This window comes from Macaca fascicularis, chromosome 6, assembly GCF_037993035.2.
Source record: "Macaca fascicularis isolate 582-1 chromosome 6, T2T-MFA8v1.1".
Lineage (NCBI taxonomy): Eukaryota > Metazoa > Chordata > Mammalia > Primates > Cercopithecidae > Macaca > Macaca fascicularis.
The window spans coordinates 72,389,961-72,407,207 of record NC_088380.1 but is presented as its reverse complement, the minus strand read 5'-3'; the positions used below and the strand labels follow the sequence as shown (position 1 = coordinate 72,407,207).

Here is a 17,247-nt window from a genome sequence, read left to right as displayed (position 1 = left end):
TGTTCTTGCAACTCTTGGGATGTTTCTCTTACCATGCGATTGAACACCTAACTAAGAGACACAGAGCACACAAGCGTGAGTGCGAGAGAGAGTGCAAAAATGCAAGAAGCATACTTCATATAACATACCTGAGAGTGCAGTGTAACTTTTAGCATCTTTCACGGCTACACAAAAACAAAAGATGACTTTCACTGGAGACTTTTTATATATATCCTTGGGTTCCTATAATTTTTATACATACACATGTAAAATGCTTGCCCTGGAGAGAGTCAAAATAAAATTGTGCAGCATTCACTGTAAATTCTTAATAAACTCTCAGCCTAGGACACTCAAAATCATTACCATAGAGAATGAAGAGATGGTCATTACTAAGAACAATAGACTGAATGTCTGTGTTCTGCCAAAATTCATATTGAAATCCTAACCTCCAATGTGACAGTATTAGGAGGCAGGACTTTGTGGAGGGGGGGATTGGGTCATGAAAGCAGATCCTCTCACAATAGGATTAATGCCCTTATAAAAGATATCTCAGGGAGGTCCCTTGCCCCTTCCACCAGGTGACACAGCAAGAAGTCAGCCATCCATGAACCAGAACGTGGGCCCTAACAAGACGCTGAATCTGCTGGCACCTTAACTTGAACTTCCCAACCTCCACAATTGTGGAAAATAAATTTTCTGTTGTTTATAAGTCACCCAGTCTATAGCATTCTGTTATAGGAACCTAAACGGACACCAAGTTCATTTTTTATGTAGCCATTTTATTTACTGTAATCCATCTACTCTGAAAAGTGTTTTACTCAATTTAGTCTTTGCACATCAAAAAATGGCATTAATGTCATATGAGATATTCCTTTGGAGTTGGCAAAAATCCTAGGGGAGTTAAGACACTTGAAAAAGTAGTAATTTAAAATTAAGCTATCATAACCAATAGGTACTGAAAAGGTAATGAATTCTTAATAAACCATCTCCAAAGGGATCTGACATTCCTGATTTTTCCCATAGAAAAACATCTTTTTTCAAAATTTTTTAGTAGATAAAATTTGTAGGAAGAAGAAAACCTATCTAGTCTAATGACTGACAACAACAGCAATTCCAGCTCCACCATTTACTTGGTTTTAGAACCCTAGGAAAGTGGCTAACCTAAGTTATTGTCATTCTAAGAGTTATTAGGATGATAAAACAAAGTTAAATGAATCAGTATTATAGGTCACTTAAAGCATACTCAATAGCAGTTACACAGTGAGTATACTGAAATTCAAATGCCCAATTCTTATTTACCAGTCTAAAATTGAAAGCAATTATCAACATTCTACTTCAAGATGACCCACAGGACACCTATCGCTGGAGAAAAGAGTAGCCACCCCTGTAAAGGTGCCGTCAGCAGAATCGCCAGTGAACACATTCATATTCCAGAAAAACAGGAATGAGGTTATCAAAGTACAGATGACACCTTTACCAAAACTTCCACTGCTCTGGCTCTCTTAAAAATCACCTCCTCAATTTTTCAACAGTGCTGGATAAGTTCTTTAAATGACTGTTCTTTTTTTTTTTTTCTCTCAGAACTAAAAACAAGTATCTGAAGAAAGGCTAGAACTGCTTGGATGAAGTGACTGTAATCAAGGGAAGAGAAAGGAACATAAGGGTCATTGAGAACATTCTTGTATTTGAAGAAAAGGGAGTTGAAAATCTTCCAAAAACTGCTAGCCAGTGGCATTTGAAATTTTAGCCCATGGCTGGGAAGCAATAACTAGAAGAAAAATACAACAAGCCCTTTCTAATCCTGGACAATGAAAACAAACTTCGGCAATTCCTCAATAAGGGTTGTGGAGTTTCTAAAATAAGAGAAGCATATAAATTAATCCCCTTCCCAGATTTCAGAATCCTATAATACTTATTAAATAGCAACACATAATATCTTACCCTGACAAAAGTCTCCAAAGTTCTTCAAGTGCTTCTACAGTCATTATTTGACCCTCAAATTAACAATTCTCTGCAGCAAACAAGGCAAGTATGGTGGTTCTTATTTGCTGAATGACAAAACTGAGATATAAAAAGCTAATGACTTGTCCAAGCTCACATGCCCATTGAGTGAGGGAATGGGAGTGGAGTTTCCCTAAGTCAGAGCTTTTCCATCGTCTCACACAGATTAATCATTACTTATGGTGATTAATGCAACTGAAAGGATTCTAGCTGTTCAAAATTTCCACAGCACGGCCTATGATACACTTACAGCTTTCCAATAGAGGAGGCCAAGTCTAGGTGTGCCCAATTCATGTGGGAAAAAAGCCCAAAAGACCTATGGTTACTACTACTCAGTAGGTTTAGCAGGATACTCAAAAAATATAACTGCAGATGGCATCACCTTCTCACACTCCTTACGCTTTCCATATGGTCAGCACTGTGCAACACACTCCCAGGCACTGTACATTTTAATGACTGTTGGGGTAAACAGTAAATGGTTTATTCAGAAATGCTGAGTTAAAGTTACATAGTCACTGGAGATGTTATTTATCAACTCTGGGGACAGACAAACTCCAAAAGGTAACCAGCGTACACTGGACAAGGGCAGGCTTAGAACTCCAAATGACTTTCAAAGTCACTGGATATTTCAGATCAAGGTAGGTCAAATAAACAACAAGGCAGTGGGCTGAAGTTTAACAGGGAAGACAGAGTGCTGGTAGGTTTAGGAAGGAAAGCAAAGTAAGAGAAAGAGAAACACCTGGGAAGGGAAACGCTCACGTAAAAACGATAAAAGCCAATAGACAGGAATGACAAGAGTAGGCAAAAGCACTAAATTGTGGATGAGGGCTCAGTTTAAGTGAGTACTCCAAGGAAATAAATCTTCTCCTCTTCCTGGATTTGAAGAAACTCTGATTAAGGGACAGTAGAGATTGCACCTGACCCTGGTCTCTCTTCTAAGAGCTCATAAGATGTTTCAGAAGATAGAATGATAAAGCAACATGAAGTCAGATAGCCTGAAGACAAGAATATTAAGTGCCAATTAATGGTCTTCACAAATATGAAGAAATTTTCTAAAGATCAAAGTAACCCACTGTTTTAATTTTCACTAAAGCTTAAATTGCAAAAAAAGGAACTGTTTAAGCAAGACATTTACTGACACTGAAGACATTGTTACTAAGAGACCCTCAGATCCTCCTTTTAAAACTTTTTCCTAAGGATAGAAAAAACATTGAAAAGCTTGGAAAAAAGCCCCTTTGAGGTTCTATTCTGATGAGGAGAGGTAGAGACATACTTGTAAATGTAGGGCTTTTCAGCTAAATTTCACATAATGTTCCTCTTCAGCTAACTACATCCCTGGTCTCAACATACAATTAGGGCTGCCATGGGAAGGTCCTCACAGGCTCTGTCCTACTGGCTTTAGCAGCCAGTCTTGGTATAAGCAAAGTTCTTCCCCATCCCTCCCATAGCCTAAGAGTCCACAAAGTCACCCTAGCTCTCAGCTCCTGAACTCACTGAAACTAGAATGGAAATCATTTTTCCCTAAGTAAATTTGGTACCATACAGAAATCATACTTCCCTCTGTCTTATTCCAGAAGTACTAAAAAAGATAGCACTCTACTCACCAATGATCCAAGAGAGTCTCTGGAAAGACTGGCACTTTTCTTGTCCAAGGAAACAGAATAAGAGATATAAAGAGAGAGCACCCTCTTCTCAACATAGGTCAGGGTCCCAGTCACCCCGTCTGGTTCAACTTCTGCAGAATTCAGCCCTCCAAAATGGCAACTGTGGAAATTAGCCTGCCCAGTAAGGCTCAGTTCATCCAAACTTGGTCTGAAACCATTATAGCACTTCCATATAGCACTTCAGGAGATATGACTGAATCAGATGCAGACAGCACTTCAGGAGATACGACTGCCAGGACATTCCTAAGGTTACTTCATATCCATTTGAGTGAGCGTGTCAAATCACTGCAGGCATCCTTACTGATATGCCCAGTTGACACCAGTGTGGCACAGCAGTCTTGGAAAACAGGCCATTCGTTTTGGTAGACTTGACATCAACATGCTCCAAGGCAGAGACTTGTGAACCTACTGGGAATTGTGCTAAAAAGCCAAATCTAAAAGCTGTCATGACCATAGATGGAGAGTGGGCCAGTCCATATTAATGTCCAAACCAAGCTAAAGGTTTACCCAACAGAGAACATGCTCAACAATTTTCATGGATATAAGATTTGGACATAAGGAGAGTCCAACTACTTATGCAATGACTTGATCATGAGCTAACACTGTGTGCCACACCTCTGCACCTGAAAAACTGCCACATCATCTTCAAACAAAAACATCAGTTGAACTTAACATCAAGTCATTTTTTAAGGTAAACTTCATCCTTAAAAATAAAATTGCTGCTAGAAATCCCACTATTGAGTATTTACTCAAAGGAAAAGAAATTGTTTTATCAAAAAGATCCCTGCACTCTTATGTTTATCATAGCACTATTCACAATAGCAAAGTCATGGATTCAACCAAAGTGTCCATCAACAGTTGATTGGATAATGAAAATGTGGCGCATACACACACACACACGCATATACATACACATATATGTATATATGTATACATGCACATATATGTATATGTATACATACACACATGTATATATACACACACACATTATGTCTATATATGTATACATGCACACATGTGTATATATGTATACATACACACATATGTGTGTATATATGTATACATACACACACATACACATACTGTGGAATACTATGCAGCCATAAAAACGAATGAAATCACGCCCTTTACAGCAACATGGATGGAGTCAAAGACCTTTATCCTAAGTGAAATAACTCAGAAACAGAAAATCAAATACTGCATGTTCTCATTTATAAATGGGAGCTAAACAATGGGTGTGTACAAAGATGGCAATGACAGATACTGTGGACCCCATAAGGATGAGGGAAAAGAAGGGGGTGAAGGTTTAAAAACTACCTATTGGGTACAATGTTCACTATTTGGGTGATGGGTTCACTAGAAATCCAAACCTCACCATTAAAAAATATATCCATGTAGCAAACCTGTGCACATACCCGCTGAATCTAAAATAACAACAAAAAAAGCTGCTAGAAATAAGAAATCTACAAAATCAAACAACTAGTTGAAATTAGGATTTCCACTAATCCACTGAAAAAAAATTTTAAAAGAACATTCTTTGCACACTTGACTTTCAGTCTTACAAATGACAACAGTTGAAAAACCCTAGAAATAAATTTTTTAAATTAGCTAAATACCGACATACAATGGCTATACTCTTAATTTTTAAATTTTGTATAAATGCCTTTTATGTACATGGCACCAACTTAGGTATCTGGTGATACCGAAGATGTAGAAGCTGCAGTTCCTACCCTCTGAGCTCACAAACTCTTACAAGACAGTGGGGCGGGGCAACTCCCGGGAGACACTGAAATGTACAAAGTAATTTTTTAAAAGAGCATATGATGTAGGTTGGAGGGCAGGGAAGAATCACAGGGGAAGAGCTGGTTATGGGCTAATGAGGAAGCAATCCAATCCGAAGCATCCAATTGGAATCCTGATACCAGAAAATGTGCTACTTTTAAATGCCAACCTGGAAGCAGAGTTAATGAAGAAAAATCCTGTCCTCATGAGGAATGGCTGAGTAATGTTAAGGAACAATTCTTTAAGCTTTAGTTTCATGGCAGTTTTTTGATCCCATTTTTAAATTTCAAAATTAGCAAATTTGTTAAGACTCTTTAGTTTGCTTACTCAGAAAGGCTTTTCTGTAAACTTTTCATCTACTTTTGGAAGTGCACACCGTCATAATGATACAATAATAATAGTAGTAATAACTACTAATGGTTAACATTTGTTAAACAGATTATTGTGTTGGGTACTGTTCTACATAATGCAGTTAATCTTACAGCCACCTATGAGGTGAATAATGTTACCCTCATTTACCGATAAAGAAACCGAGGCTTAGAGAGGTTAATACTACCCTAAGGTCACAAAGATATTGTCAGAGCCAAGATTTTAATGTGGGTGGTGTGACTCTAGAGCAGAGGTCTACAACACCCAGGCCATAGACTCGTCCATGGCCTGTTAGGAAGTGAGCCCCACAGCAGGAGGTGAGCAACAGGTGAGCAAGCATTACCGTCTGAACTCCACCTCCTGTCAGATCAGTGGTGGCAATAAATTCTCATAGGTTGTGTGCTCCTTTTGAGAATCTAATGCCTAATGATTTGAGGTGGAACAGTTTCATTCTGAAACCATCCCCCACAACCCCTCCTCCCAGTCCATGGAAAAACTGTCTTCCACAAAACTGGTTCCTGGTGCCGAAAATATTGGGGACCACTGCTCTAAAGTGCACATTTTTAACCTCTATGTTAAGTGACAGGATCAAGCATTACCCTTTCTTCTGAAGCAAACTTTAGTAGAAAGCACATCTCTTCCTACAGCAATGGATGTGGTAATAAGCTCTCTCCTAAACATGGTTCCCCAAAGCGACTCAAAGGACAAACTGACAGTCAACCTAGTTGTTTCTATGAAACATCTACTTAACCACTACCATTCTGTGGGGGAATTTTGTTCCCAAGTTTGATCAATTACTTTTTTCTTCTTTCCTTATTTTATCAATGATTTCTTTTAGGAAAAAATTCTCTAGGAAGAAAGTAAAATTGTCAACTGTGTCTCTATTAAAACAATTCTGCAAATGTTTTGTTAATCCCTATGAATTTCTTCCAGCTCTTTTATATTCTGATCCTTTAAAATAAACCAAATCATCTGTGAAGAACTAATTTGACTGTGTGTTTAGCTATTCTTTTGGGACTTCTTTTGTTTTTTTGGTTTTTTTTTTTTTTTTTTTTTTTTTTTTTGAGACAAGGTCTTACTCTGTCACCCAGGCTGGAGTGCAGTGGTGTGATCTCAGCTCACTGCAACCACTGCCTCCCAGTCTCAAGCGATCCTCCCACCTCAGCCTCCCCAAGTAGTTGGGACTACAACTGTGCACCACCGCACCCAGCTAATTTTTGTATTTTTTGTAGAGACAGGGTTTCGTCATGTTGCCCAGGCTGGTCTTGAACTCCTGAGCTCAAGCAATCTGCCTGCCTCTGCCTCCCACAGTGCTGGGGTTACAGGCATGAGCCACCCCACCTGGCCAGCTATTCTTTTTACAAATACTCGTGCCCAACCGGATATCCATTTGTTCTTGCTCTTATGCCAGAAAAACTTACTAGAATTGTGGCAGTCAGCATCACGCCCTTTTACCTCCCGCAAGCACTGAGCAGCAGGTGCTGACTCAATAACCAGCAACTGCTGGCTCTCTGCAGCATTTCTAAACTGAGACAGTGACCCCTCGTCCTCTTTCCCCAACTTTTACATTGTAAGCCCCCCAAAATTACTAGCATTACTCTTTCCAGGAACACTGGGATGAAAATGAAAATCTCTCTGCTTATAACCCACAAAGCAAGGGTTACATCTTACATCTGTGATTAATTAGACATGTAACTGGCAATTAGCCCTTTAGGCAGGTTTTCAACCCTGACTTTTAGCCAAATGTGTATGTATAAAACATACATGCACCTAAATACACCCACATTCACAATGCATGTATACATAAATATTCAGATTTCTTCCAGAGCAATTTAGGCACCTGATTTCCAAACACATTTAATTGAACCTACTGTAGCTTCGAATGAAATTTCTACCTAATTGGTAACTGCATGTGAATTATTAACTAGTACTCTTTGAGAACAGAACATAAAAAAGAAAAGAGAAAAAAAGCTCCTGGTATAGCTGGAAGAAAAGAAGCAACTACATTTTCCCTCCAACAACTGTACAATAGATTCCCTCCCTTTCCTCCAATTTCACTGTCAGTCTTTAAGTGCTGTGGCAGGCTAGCCGGGATGGCCATGCAGGGAGAGGGCCACTTAGATCTGTGCCCTATTTGGATGGAAAGATGTTTTAAAAAGGTTCTGCAGAGCAAGCACTGCCCCAGCTTTCATCAGAAGTGAGGAACACAACCCACTGACTTCCTTAAACATCCTCTCACTCTACTATGTCTTTTAAAATAGATGGCCACATTAGTACTTAATGCCGCAAAGCTTGTTCTCCAACATCTAAGAGATTATGGTGAAAAACACATGACTCGTGTGATCTGACACTGTCATTTCTAAGGCGTCATACCTACTTTCACAGCACAATCCCCCGCCCTCCACTCCAACTTTTCTTTCATCCTGAAGAACACGCTTGGGTGCCAGGTGGATGGGAATACCAGTCTCTGCAGCATCTATCAGCCTGCCTCATAGTACCAAGGGGAACACTGATGTTTAATTTTTGGCCTACTGGTTATTTCCAAGCTAGAAAAGCAGGCTGGAGGATGGATCCCAGGGGTCTAGCTTACCTATCCTGGGGCAAACCAAATCCCAGTCTCAGGTCATCCTCTGGGGGCACACAAATTTTAACAACCCCAAGGCAGGTCATCTGCATGTATCCGGAGTGGTTTTTAGGTAGGCACGGCTGCTCAGGGACATCTGCCCCAGGAATGCCAGCATGACAACAAAGTTACCTTTGAGACCTTCATCTTACATTACTTTTGGTAAACTATCAACCTTGATCCTAGCTTGAAAAGGCCTTGAAGGCAAGACATCTAAGAGAAGACAGGACAGTACGTGTAAGAACAGCACTATGGAGACAGATGTTTACTACCTCTGGTCAGGTGCTAAATGCTAGGTTAATCTGGGAAACATCACTACATGTTTTAAATACATGTACCTTTTAAATACAAAGGGTCACCAACCTGCAGAAAGCATTCAACAGTCCAGTGGACCAGAATAAAAATCAAAGTAAGTAAACTGCAAAGGGGCATCCAAGAGTTAGCTCTTAATGGTATTCTTGCTTCTCACGAAGTGATGTCAGAGGACTAACCTCCATATTTAGAATTGGAAGTTTAATTAAGGAATTTTTATGTAGCAGCCAAAATGATGCGATGAGACCTCAAAGTAAGAGGAGCTTATGTTTTGGGACAGTGAGGTAGATGCTGATGAATCAGAAGGGACTGCATACCAACACTAAAATTCAGGGTGTTGTCCCTGATGGAGGGAGGCCCTGGGAGTAGGACTGCTCCAGTGAGTCTCCCTTTCCTCCAAAGGCTCCACCACCCCTTTGCTTGCCCTTTATTCTCTCCAGGGTTCCCCATTACCACCAGCCAAGAGGACAGCCAAAGAACCATCTACAATACAACAAAAAGCCTTCTCAAAGATGGGCCTTTGAGGAATTAAAATCCAGATGAAGCGGGCTACATTGGCATAGGCCTGTAGTCTCAGCTACTCAGGAGGCTGAGGATCATATGAGCCCAGGAGTCTGAGGTCAGCCTGGGCAACATAGCAAGACCTCTTTCTCATAGGGGAAAAAAAAATGGTCTGCTTCGCTTACTTATGCAGTTACTTGTTCCCTACCCCTTCACCTCTTCAGATGAGTAGATGGCTACCAATGGCACTCTCTAAGGCAACAATACATAATGCTCACTTCTCTCCTTACTCTTTGCCAGGTACTATAGTAGATGCTATTATGCATTATCTAACATAACAGTTCTAAGGATAGTCCCTACTACTGTCCTCTTTTCCCAGTTATAATGCTAGGCACACAGTAGACCCAGAATTCAAAGCAGATCTGACTCCACAGCCCTAATTCAACTGACCCCACCTTTAATTTCAGCTCTGCTCTGAACTCAATTCACTGTTAGCAGCACTGACACAGCATCTTTCATGTGTGAAAACATTTAATGTCTAGGCGATTCCTCACATTGTTCTTTGAGAATTCCTAAAAACAAGAAGGCACGTAAATTGCAATTTGTATTCATGAAAATGCTGATGATATTAACCTCAGTGCCTCTGCAGTTCAGGCACCGAGGAGTCAAAGGCAAGTGTGGACTCTAATCCATTTCTAGGGTGTGGGGCCACTCACGACAGCTCTTGGTCTTGACCTACAGGGCAGCCTTATAACTTCTATGTGAAGCTTCATACCAGAGAGTGGCGGCAGGCCTGTCCAAGCTAGATGCCTTCATGTAGGTCAGGGAGCACATGTGTTTATGATGTGAAATAAAGCCTGGACACCTGTGTACACATTTAAGCAGTTAGCACACACACACGATAGACTGTCTGGCTGTCCAGTCCTCCTGCCTTCTCTGGAGTAACCAGTCACCTTAACTGATGCTCCAGGCATCATCACCCATCCCCCCAAATGAGCCCAACTTGAGTTTATGATGCTAAAACTACCTAGGGGAGCCCAGTGCCCCTTAGAGGAAAGATGTGCAGAAAAACAATGACAATGAAAAATAAGTTTGTCGTTTAATGAAGAGGCAGCTTGGAGGACAGAGAAGACAGCAGAGATATAGGTGCGTAAGCACTAACTGCACTATCCCCACCACAGTTCATTTCCAAAACACCCAGATCCTCCTGCAATGCCCTCTCATCAGTCAAGCTGTGCCTTTTTGTATGAGAAGCACCAATATAAAGAATTAGGGCCAAAGAAGCACATTCAGGGAGAAGCCTGCAGCTGAACAAGGGCAGAGCCCAAGTTCAGTCTGAGGACTTCCATCAACAATTTTCAACACCAGTGTGGTGATAGGCACCTGGGAAGTTTGTTTCAAATGCAGGTTGCCGAGTCACCCCCACCAGGATGCTGACTCAGTCCCTCTGGAGTAGGGCCCAGGAACCTGCATTCTCAATGGACCCCGGTGATCTGATGCAGGTGGCCTGGACCACACTGGCTCAAACTCTGACTCAAGTCATCCCTGCCCAGCAGCTGGGGAAGCAAATCTAGAAGTAGTACTGGGAGACCTGGATTCACATTGTGACTCAGTTACTTATAAGTGCTTAGAAGTTACAGGGCCTGAGGCAAATCATTTAGTATTTCTGGGTCTTTCTCTGTTAAATAAGGAGAACGGAAATGCTCTCTAAGGGTCTCTTCTAGCTCTGAAACACTGTCACTGTGAAAAGTGCTTTTGAGACTAAATCTGATAGCCTGATATATTTTTCCTTCACAAACTTGCAAAGTTAATGCCTTTGGTATGCACACGCACAGCCCAGGTATGAGAGGTAATGTAAAGCTGGATTTGGGAGTGGCATCACATTGTTAATACCTTCTGGATTTGGGAGTGGCATCACATTGTTAACACCTTCTGGATTTGGGAGTGGTATCACATGGTTAATACCTTCTGGATTCGGGAGTGGTATCACATGGTTAATACCTTCTGGATTTGGGAGTGGTATCACACTGGTTAACACCTTCTGGATTTGGGAGTGGTATCACATGGTTAACACCTTCTGGATTTGGGAGTGGTATCACACTGGTTAACACCTTCTGGATTTGGGAGTGGTATCACATGGTTAACACCTTCTGGATTTGGGAGTGGTAACACATGGTTAATACCTTCTGGATTTGGGAGTGGTATCACACTGGTTAATACCTTCTGGATTTGGGAGTGGTAACACATTGTTAATACCTTCTGGATTTGGGAGTGGTATCACATGGTTAATATCTTCTGGATTTGGGAGTGGTATCACATGGTTAATACCTTCTGGATTTGGGAGTGGTATCACACTGGTTAACACCTTCTGGATTTGGGAGTGGTATCACATGGTTAACACCTTCTGGATTTGGGAGTGGTAACACATGGTTAATACCTTCTGGATTTGGCAGTGGCATCACATTGTTAACATTTTCTGGATCTGGGAGTGGCATCACACTGTTAACACCTTCTGGATTTGGGAGTGGCATCACATTGTTAATACCTTCTGGAGTGGAATCATACTCTGCCTTCGTCCCCCTTGTGGCCAAAGGCATGCGCCACCATGACTGGGCGGTCAGATGACTGTGCCCAGAAGAGTGTCAACAACCAGCCTAGGTGGCAGGGAGGCCCAAGCCCTTGGGCATTCAGACCAAGTGGCATGTCTTCAGGTGTGCTTGCTCCAGGTCAAGGTGACTCCTCCTCTGGAAGAGGCTCCTGAAAGATCTTGCCCATAAAAAGAACTTTTATCAAAACCACCAGGACATTGCTGCACTCTTTACTCTTTCTCCCTCGGGTTTGCCGTTTTCGGGGGGTGACACCACAAAGAATGGGGAAAACCTCTCCCATGCTTCAGCATGAGCAGAACAGCACAAAGAGCTTTATTTTTCTCTCCCCCAGAAGTATAGCCCCTGTTCACTGTTCTCTGTGAAATCACAGCTTGTTTGTCCAGTAAATAAAGCATCTGAATTAATAGGGGATTTAAAGAAGCTAGAGGGGAAAGGCCTTGCCCTAAAATAAGATCTGTGGTTAGCGCCAGCCCTCAGTGAGAAGTTGAATTGACATTCTCATTCCCTCTTTAATTACTAAGGGAGGAGGGGCACCGGCGGCAGACGCGGAGGGGACTGTCAATGAGGTTAGGAAGTACCCTGGAGGACAAAGGGAGTCAGGAAAGACAATGAATGACAGCACAGATACAGGGTTAGCAACTGCTGCGTGGCTCTTCCCTTATTTTCTTCTAAGACAACCAAATAAATTAGATTACAAACCAGTGAATCCTCTAAAAAAGAAAGTCAACAGAACTCTGCCTCAATTTAGCACATCCTTCCAGTATGAAAGGAGCCAGGAACTAGTAAATTAAGAGGGACCCCAGTTCAGAACAAAGTGTATTCTCAGCCTTTCCCCAGCTCACCTCCAATTTAAGTGCATCTTTTCAAACTTAGGCCAGAGGCCCAATTCAAACAAATAAAACTGGGTTCTCTGCTAAGGATAGAAGGCTCTCCTTTTTTCTTCAAGCTGCTCATGGTCAGTCTTTACCCAAAGGGGATGGAAGGAGCCAATTTACATGCAGAGAGTTTGTAAGTCTATGTGTAATAGAAAAATAATACAAGTAATATTGACTGTAACATAAAGAAAAAACTGTACACTGAGCTCAGTAATTCAGAATATGGGTTTCGAAGGATGATGAATTCCACCATCAGCCCGGTTACAGCCAAATAATAGTTGTGCGTGTGGCAGGCTGAGTGCCTGCTGTGAAGGACATATGCAAAGTGTATATGCTCAGAATACAGAGGTAAGTGCCTCCCCAGCTGGAGAGCCTGCAACCCCACACCCCCACCGAGAAGCCTACAGCTTCCACCTCTTCAGAATCATTGGAATGGTGTAACTATGGGTGATTTCCATGCAACACGTTCACTTCAGAATTGCCAAATACACTGATATTTAGTGGGGAAGCAAGAGAAGTAAGAGTATGCAAATAAAGAAGAGAAAAATCTCACCAGGTCTCCTCTTCAGAGGAGTTTATATACATACCATCTTTTTTTCCCAGTTAGGAAATGAAAGAGGGCAAAATACGCTGACACCCAAGTGGCTCCGAGCCTACACCTGCCACCAGGGCAGCTCCCACAACAGTGCTCCCGAGGTCTCTCTGAGCATAAGGTGTCTTTGATTTCTACCAGAAACTGAGTTGTCCCCACTCAACCACATGCAATTGACCACTAAATCTGGCCAATTCTATCTTCCACATGATTTAGATTTGTTGCTTTCCTCACCAAACCCTACTAGAGCTTTAATCCCTGCCCTTACCTCTCCTGTGAACTATCTCAATATCCCCTCTGCTTCCGGGCTCACATCATTTTCACCTGACTTCATGTCAGAGCAATCTTTTCTTACCATCCCCCTCCCCAGCTTTATTAAGATATAATTGACAAATAAAAATTGTAGTTGAGACTACGTGCAGTAGCTCACACCTGTAATCCCGGCACTTCAGGAGACCGAGGCAGGCGGATCACCTGAGGTCAGGAGTTTGAGACCAGCCTGGCCAACATGGCAAAACCCTGTCTCTACTAAAACTACAAAAATGACCAGGATATGGTGGTGCACGTCTGTAATCCCAGTTACTTGGGTGGCTGAGGCAGAATTGCTTAAACCCAGGAGGCGGAGGTTGCAGTGGGCAGAGATCATGCCATTATTGCACTCCAGCCTGGGCGACAGAGTGAGGCTCCGTCTCAAAAAAAAAAAAAAAATGGGGGCTGGGCACAGTGGTTCACACCTGTAATCCAGCACTTTGGGAGGCCAAGGCGGGCAGATCACAAGGTCAAGAAATTGAGACCATCCTGCCCAACATGGTGAAACCCTATCTCTACTAAAAATACAAAAATTAGCTGGGTGTGGTGGCGCACACCTGTAGTCCCAGCTACTCAACAGGTTGAGGCAGGAGAATCACTTGACCCGGGAGGCAGAAGTTGCAGGGAGCCGAGATCATGTCACTGCAGTCCAGCCTGGCAACAGAACAAGACTCCATCTCAAAAAAAAAAAAAAAAATTATCGTTGATATGTATACACCTTGTGAAATGCTTAACTCAAGCTAATGAACATACTTGCCTCACACACTTGTCATTTTTTTGTGATAAGAACATTTAGGATCTACTTAGCAATTTTTAAGTATGATTGTTAACTATAGTCACTGTGGTACAATAGATCTTCGGAACTTATCCATCCTAACTTTGTACCCTTTGACCAACTTCTCCCCATTCCCCCTGTACACACCCCCACCAGTCCCAAACAGCCACCATTCTACTCTCTGCTTCTATGAGTTCAACTATTTTAGATACCACAAGTAAGTGAAATCATGCAGTATGTGTCTTTCTGTGCCTGGCTTATTTCAGTTAACATAACGTCCTCCAGGTTCATCCATGTTGCAGCAAATTACATTAGAAAAATCTTCCTAAAAATCTCACCTGACCATGGCACTTAAAGCTTTAGATTCTTCAATGCTTCCAATTCCCATAGAAGGTTCTCAAACTCTGCCTGACTTCACAATCAGATATGCCCGGTCCCACTTCCAGAAAAACCGATCTCAAGGGGAGGGAGAGGGATTGGATACAGGAATCTGCATTTTCAACAAGTTCATCGGGTGATTCTGGTAGAGAACTATATCGCAAGAGCCCTGCCCTAAAGTTCACGCTTTCCAAATCCATCTCCAGGCCCACCACCTCCTCCTCCTCCAAACCTCTGCAGATGCTATTCTAGTCTCGCTACTGGAGTCACCCTGCCGTAAGTATGCCTGGCCCATTTCTACCCAGTTTTCCAGACATGGTTTAAACATCACTTCTTTGGGAACACTTCCTCAGACACACACCTCTGCTCTGGGCATCCCAAGCTCCCTTTGCATAGCAGACACAACACAGGAGATCTCCTTTTCTATCTCTCTTACTAGTCTCAGAGCTGCAGGAGAGAGTGATTTTTTAAAATCACCACTAGTACCCTGACACTCAGTAGGCACCCAATAAATGTTACTGACCAAATTTTGAATAAATGAACAAACACGTAAACTTTGAGCAAATGCAAAATGGATATCTGGCAGTGTTTGCCCTCAGACAGTTTTTCATTATTCCAGAACAATAAACTAAAAGAGAGGTTAGAGAACAGGGAGGAGAAATGCCAAAGGAATAAAATTAGTCCAGACACCAGCACAGACTTTTACAATGCAGTTTCTGGTGATTGCTGTTGTAACTTGGGGATCCTTTACAAGGCTATAATTTCCAAATCTGCTGCAAGCTAACTACTTTTATGCTAATCTCTGTCAATAAATACTATTGCTAGAGAAGATACATGTACTTGTTTGCACTGTAAAGGCCAAAAACCTTGAAAATACCACTTTTAAAACTTTTAACTTCCATTCTGGGTATTTGTGCCAAGATTTTCCTCTGTTGCAATAATGGTTGCAGGATGCACTCAGTAAATGTCCATTGAGAAAGGTGATCACGCAGGCTACAAATCTACAAAGTCCTAAAGCCACCACTCCACCAGATGACCTTCAAAAAGGAGATATTTTATAAACCCTTTAGCCCAACTCCCAATACTGGATGATGAATCAATGTGTGATTTTCTTGACAGAACCATTATTTTGCAACTTGTTTACATCTTTTAAAGCATGAAAGAGACTTCTCTAGGTCTCTAGCACGTTAAACTCCCATAGCAATTACCTTTAGAATTTCCTTGATCAGCCAGGCAATTCTACATACTGACATCTTAGGCTGAAAATACGTTTAAAATAAAATGCCTTTAATGTGAAAACTACAAGCTCCTAAAGAGCGGCCACTTGTGTTATGGCAGCCTGGCGCCAATTAAGAAAAAACTTCATTTTCAGCAAGTGCTCCGCTGATTGGTTTATGATCCCATCTTTTCAAATCAAATATTTACTGTCTCATGTTGCTCTCTATTAAGACTTTCTCTTCCAGCTTTATGATGAATTCGTATTCCCAGGTTTGAAAGTTATTCTGAGTCTTTCACTAACCCCATGCAGATATTAAAATTTTCAATAGCCTCGTGAGGAAAAGAGTCTTGGGGAAGTTCAACATTCAGGGAGACTTAAGACCTGTGAAAGTAACATGGGCAAATACGCTCATGAAATATTTTAATATCCCCCAAGAGCATAGTTGGCCACAAGTAGTGGTCACAAGTGACGTGCAAGTTACTACTTTCCATCAAGGCACAGTCAGGGCATAGTATTGTAAACCTCCCTCTTTGCAACTGACATGCACTGGTTTAACTCTTCCCCTCCATGGTCACACCACATGTGCTTCCTTCCAGACACTTGCCTGTATTTGTAGATAGCTAACCTGTCTCCCAGGTCTCAAGGGTAACAACTCACTGTTTTAATGGCCCTGCACATGCCAAACTTTTATATCCACTTGCATTTGGTCACTCTCTGCCCAAACAAGCATTCTTGAGTGTGTCCAAAAATCAATGAAGATTTCATGTGTCACCTAAGCCACATAAATAAGGCAAATCTCTACCTTGTGATGGATGCACGTGATTCCTACTAGAGATTTTTGTTTTTAAAAAGACGTCAAACTTTTGACTCATATACTTCCATTCAACTAAAATGTTAAAGGCATTTTCACATGTGATGCTGTAAAGTGGCTCCTTCTTTATTCATCACGTAGACGCAGCTGGTTTCCTGAACATCAGAACAAGATGTAATATTTATTCCCCATTAAATTTCATTCCGTTAGATTCGGCTCTTTGTTCCAGCTCACAGGGATCTTTTTGGATCCTAATTCTCTTCGTCAATGCACTCCCTAGCCCTTCCAGCTTAACTTCAAAAGCGGATTTGATGAGCCTCCCCCTGATGTTCTTGGCCAAACCATCAAGGAGCCCAGGATCACTCCCTGGAGATGCCTCCAGGCATCACTCACATTACCCAACAGTCTTTGGATTCAGATGCTCAATCAGTTATGACTTGTACATGAG

The 17,247-nt window shown here is 41.8% G+C and overlaps 1 protein-coding gene across 14 annotated transcripts in view; it reads right to left on the bottom strand.

Annotated features, from left to right (window-relative positions):
- Positions 1-17,247, bottom strand: part of MAST4 (microtubule associated serine/threonine kinase family member 4) — a 576,679-nt gene that overhangs the window by 480,543 nt on the left and 78,889 nt on the right. For 2 of the 14 annotated variants that reach the window (XM_073993551.1, XM_073993552.1), the window contains exon 1: positions 1,921-2,090. The exons of the other annotated variants lie outside the window; for them this stretch is intronic. The gene's annotated coding sequence lies outside the window, so the exon portion shown is untranslated. Of the gene's footprint in view, positions 1-1,920; positions 2,091-17,247 lie in introns of those variants that run through there. 14 annotated transcript variants of the gene reach the window in all.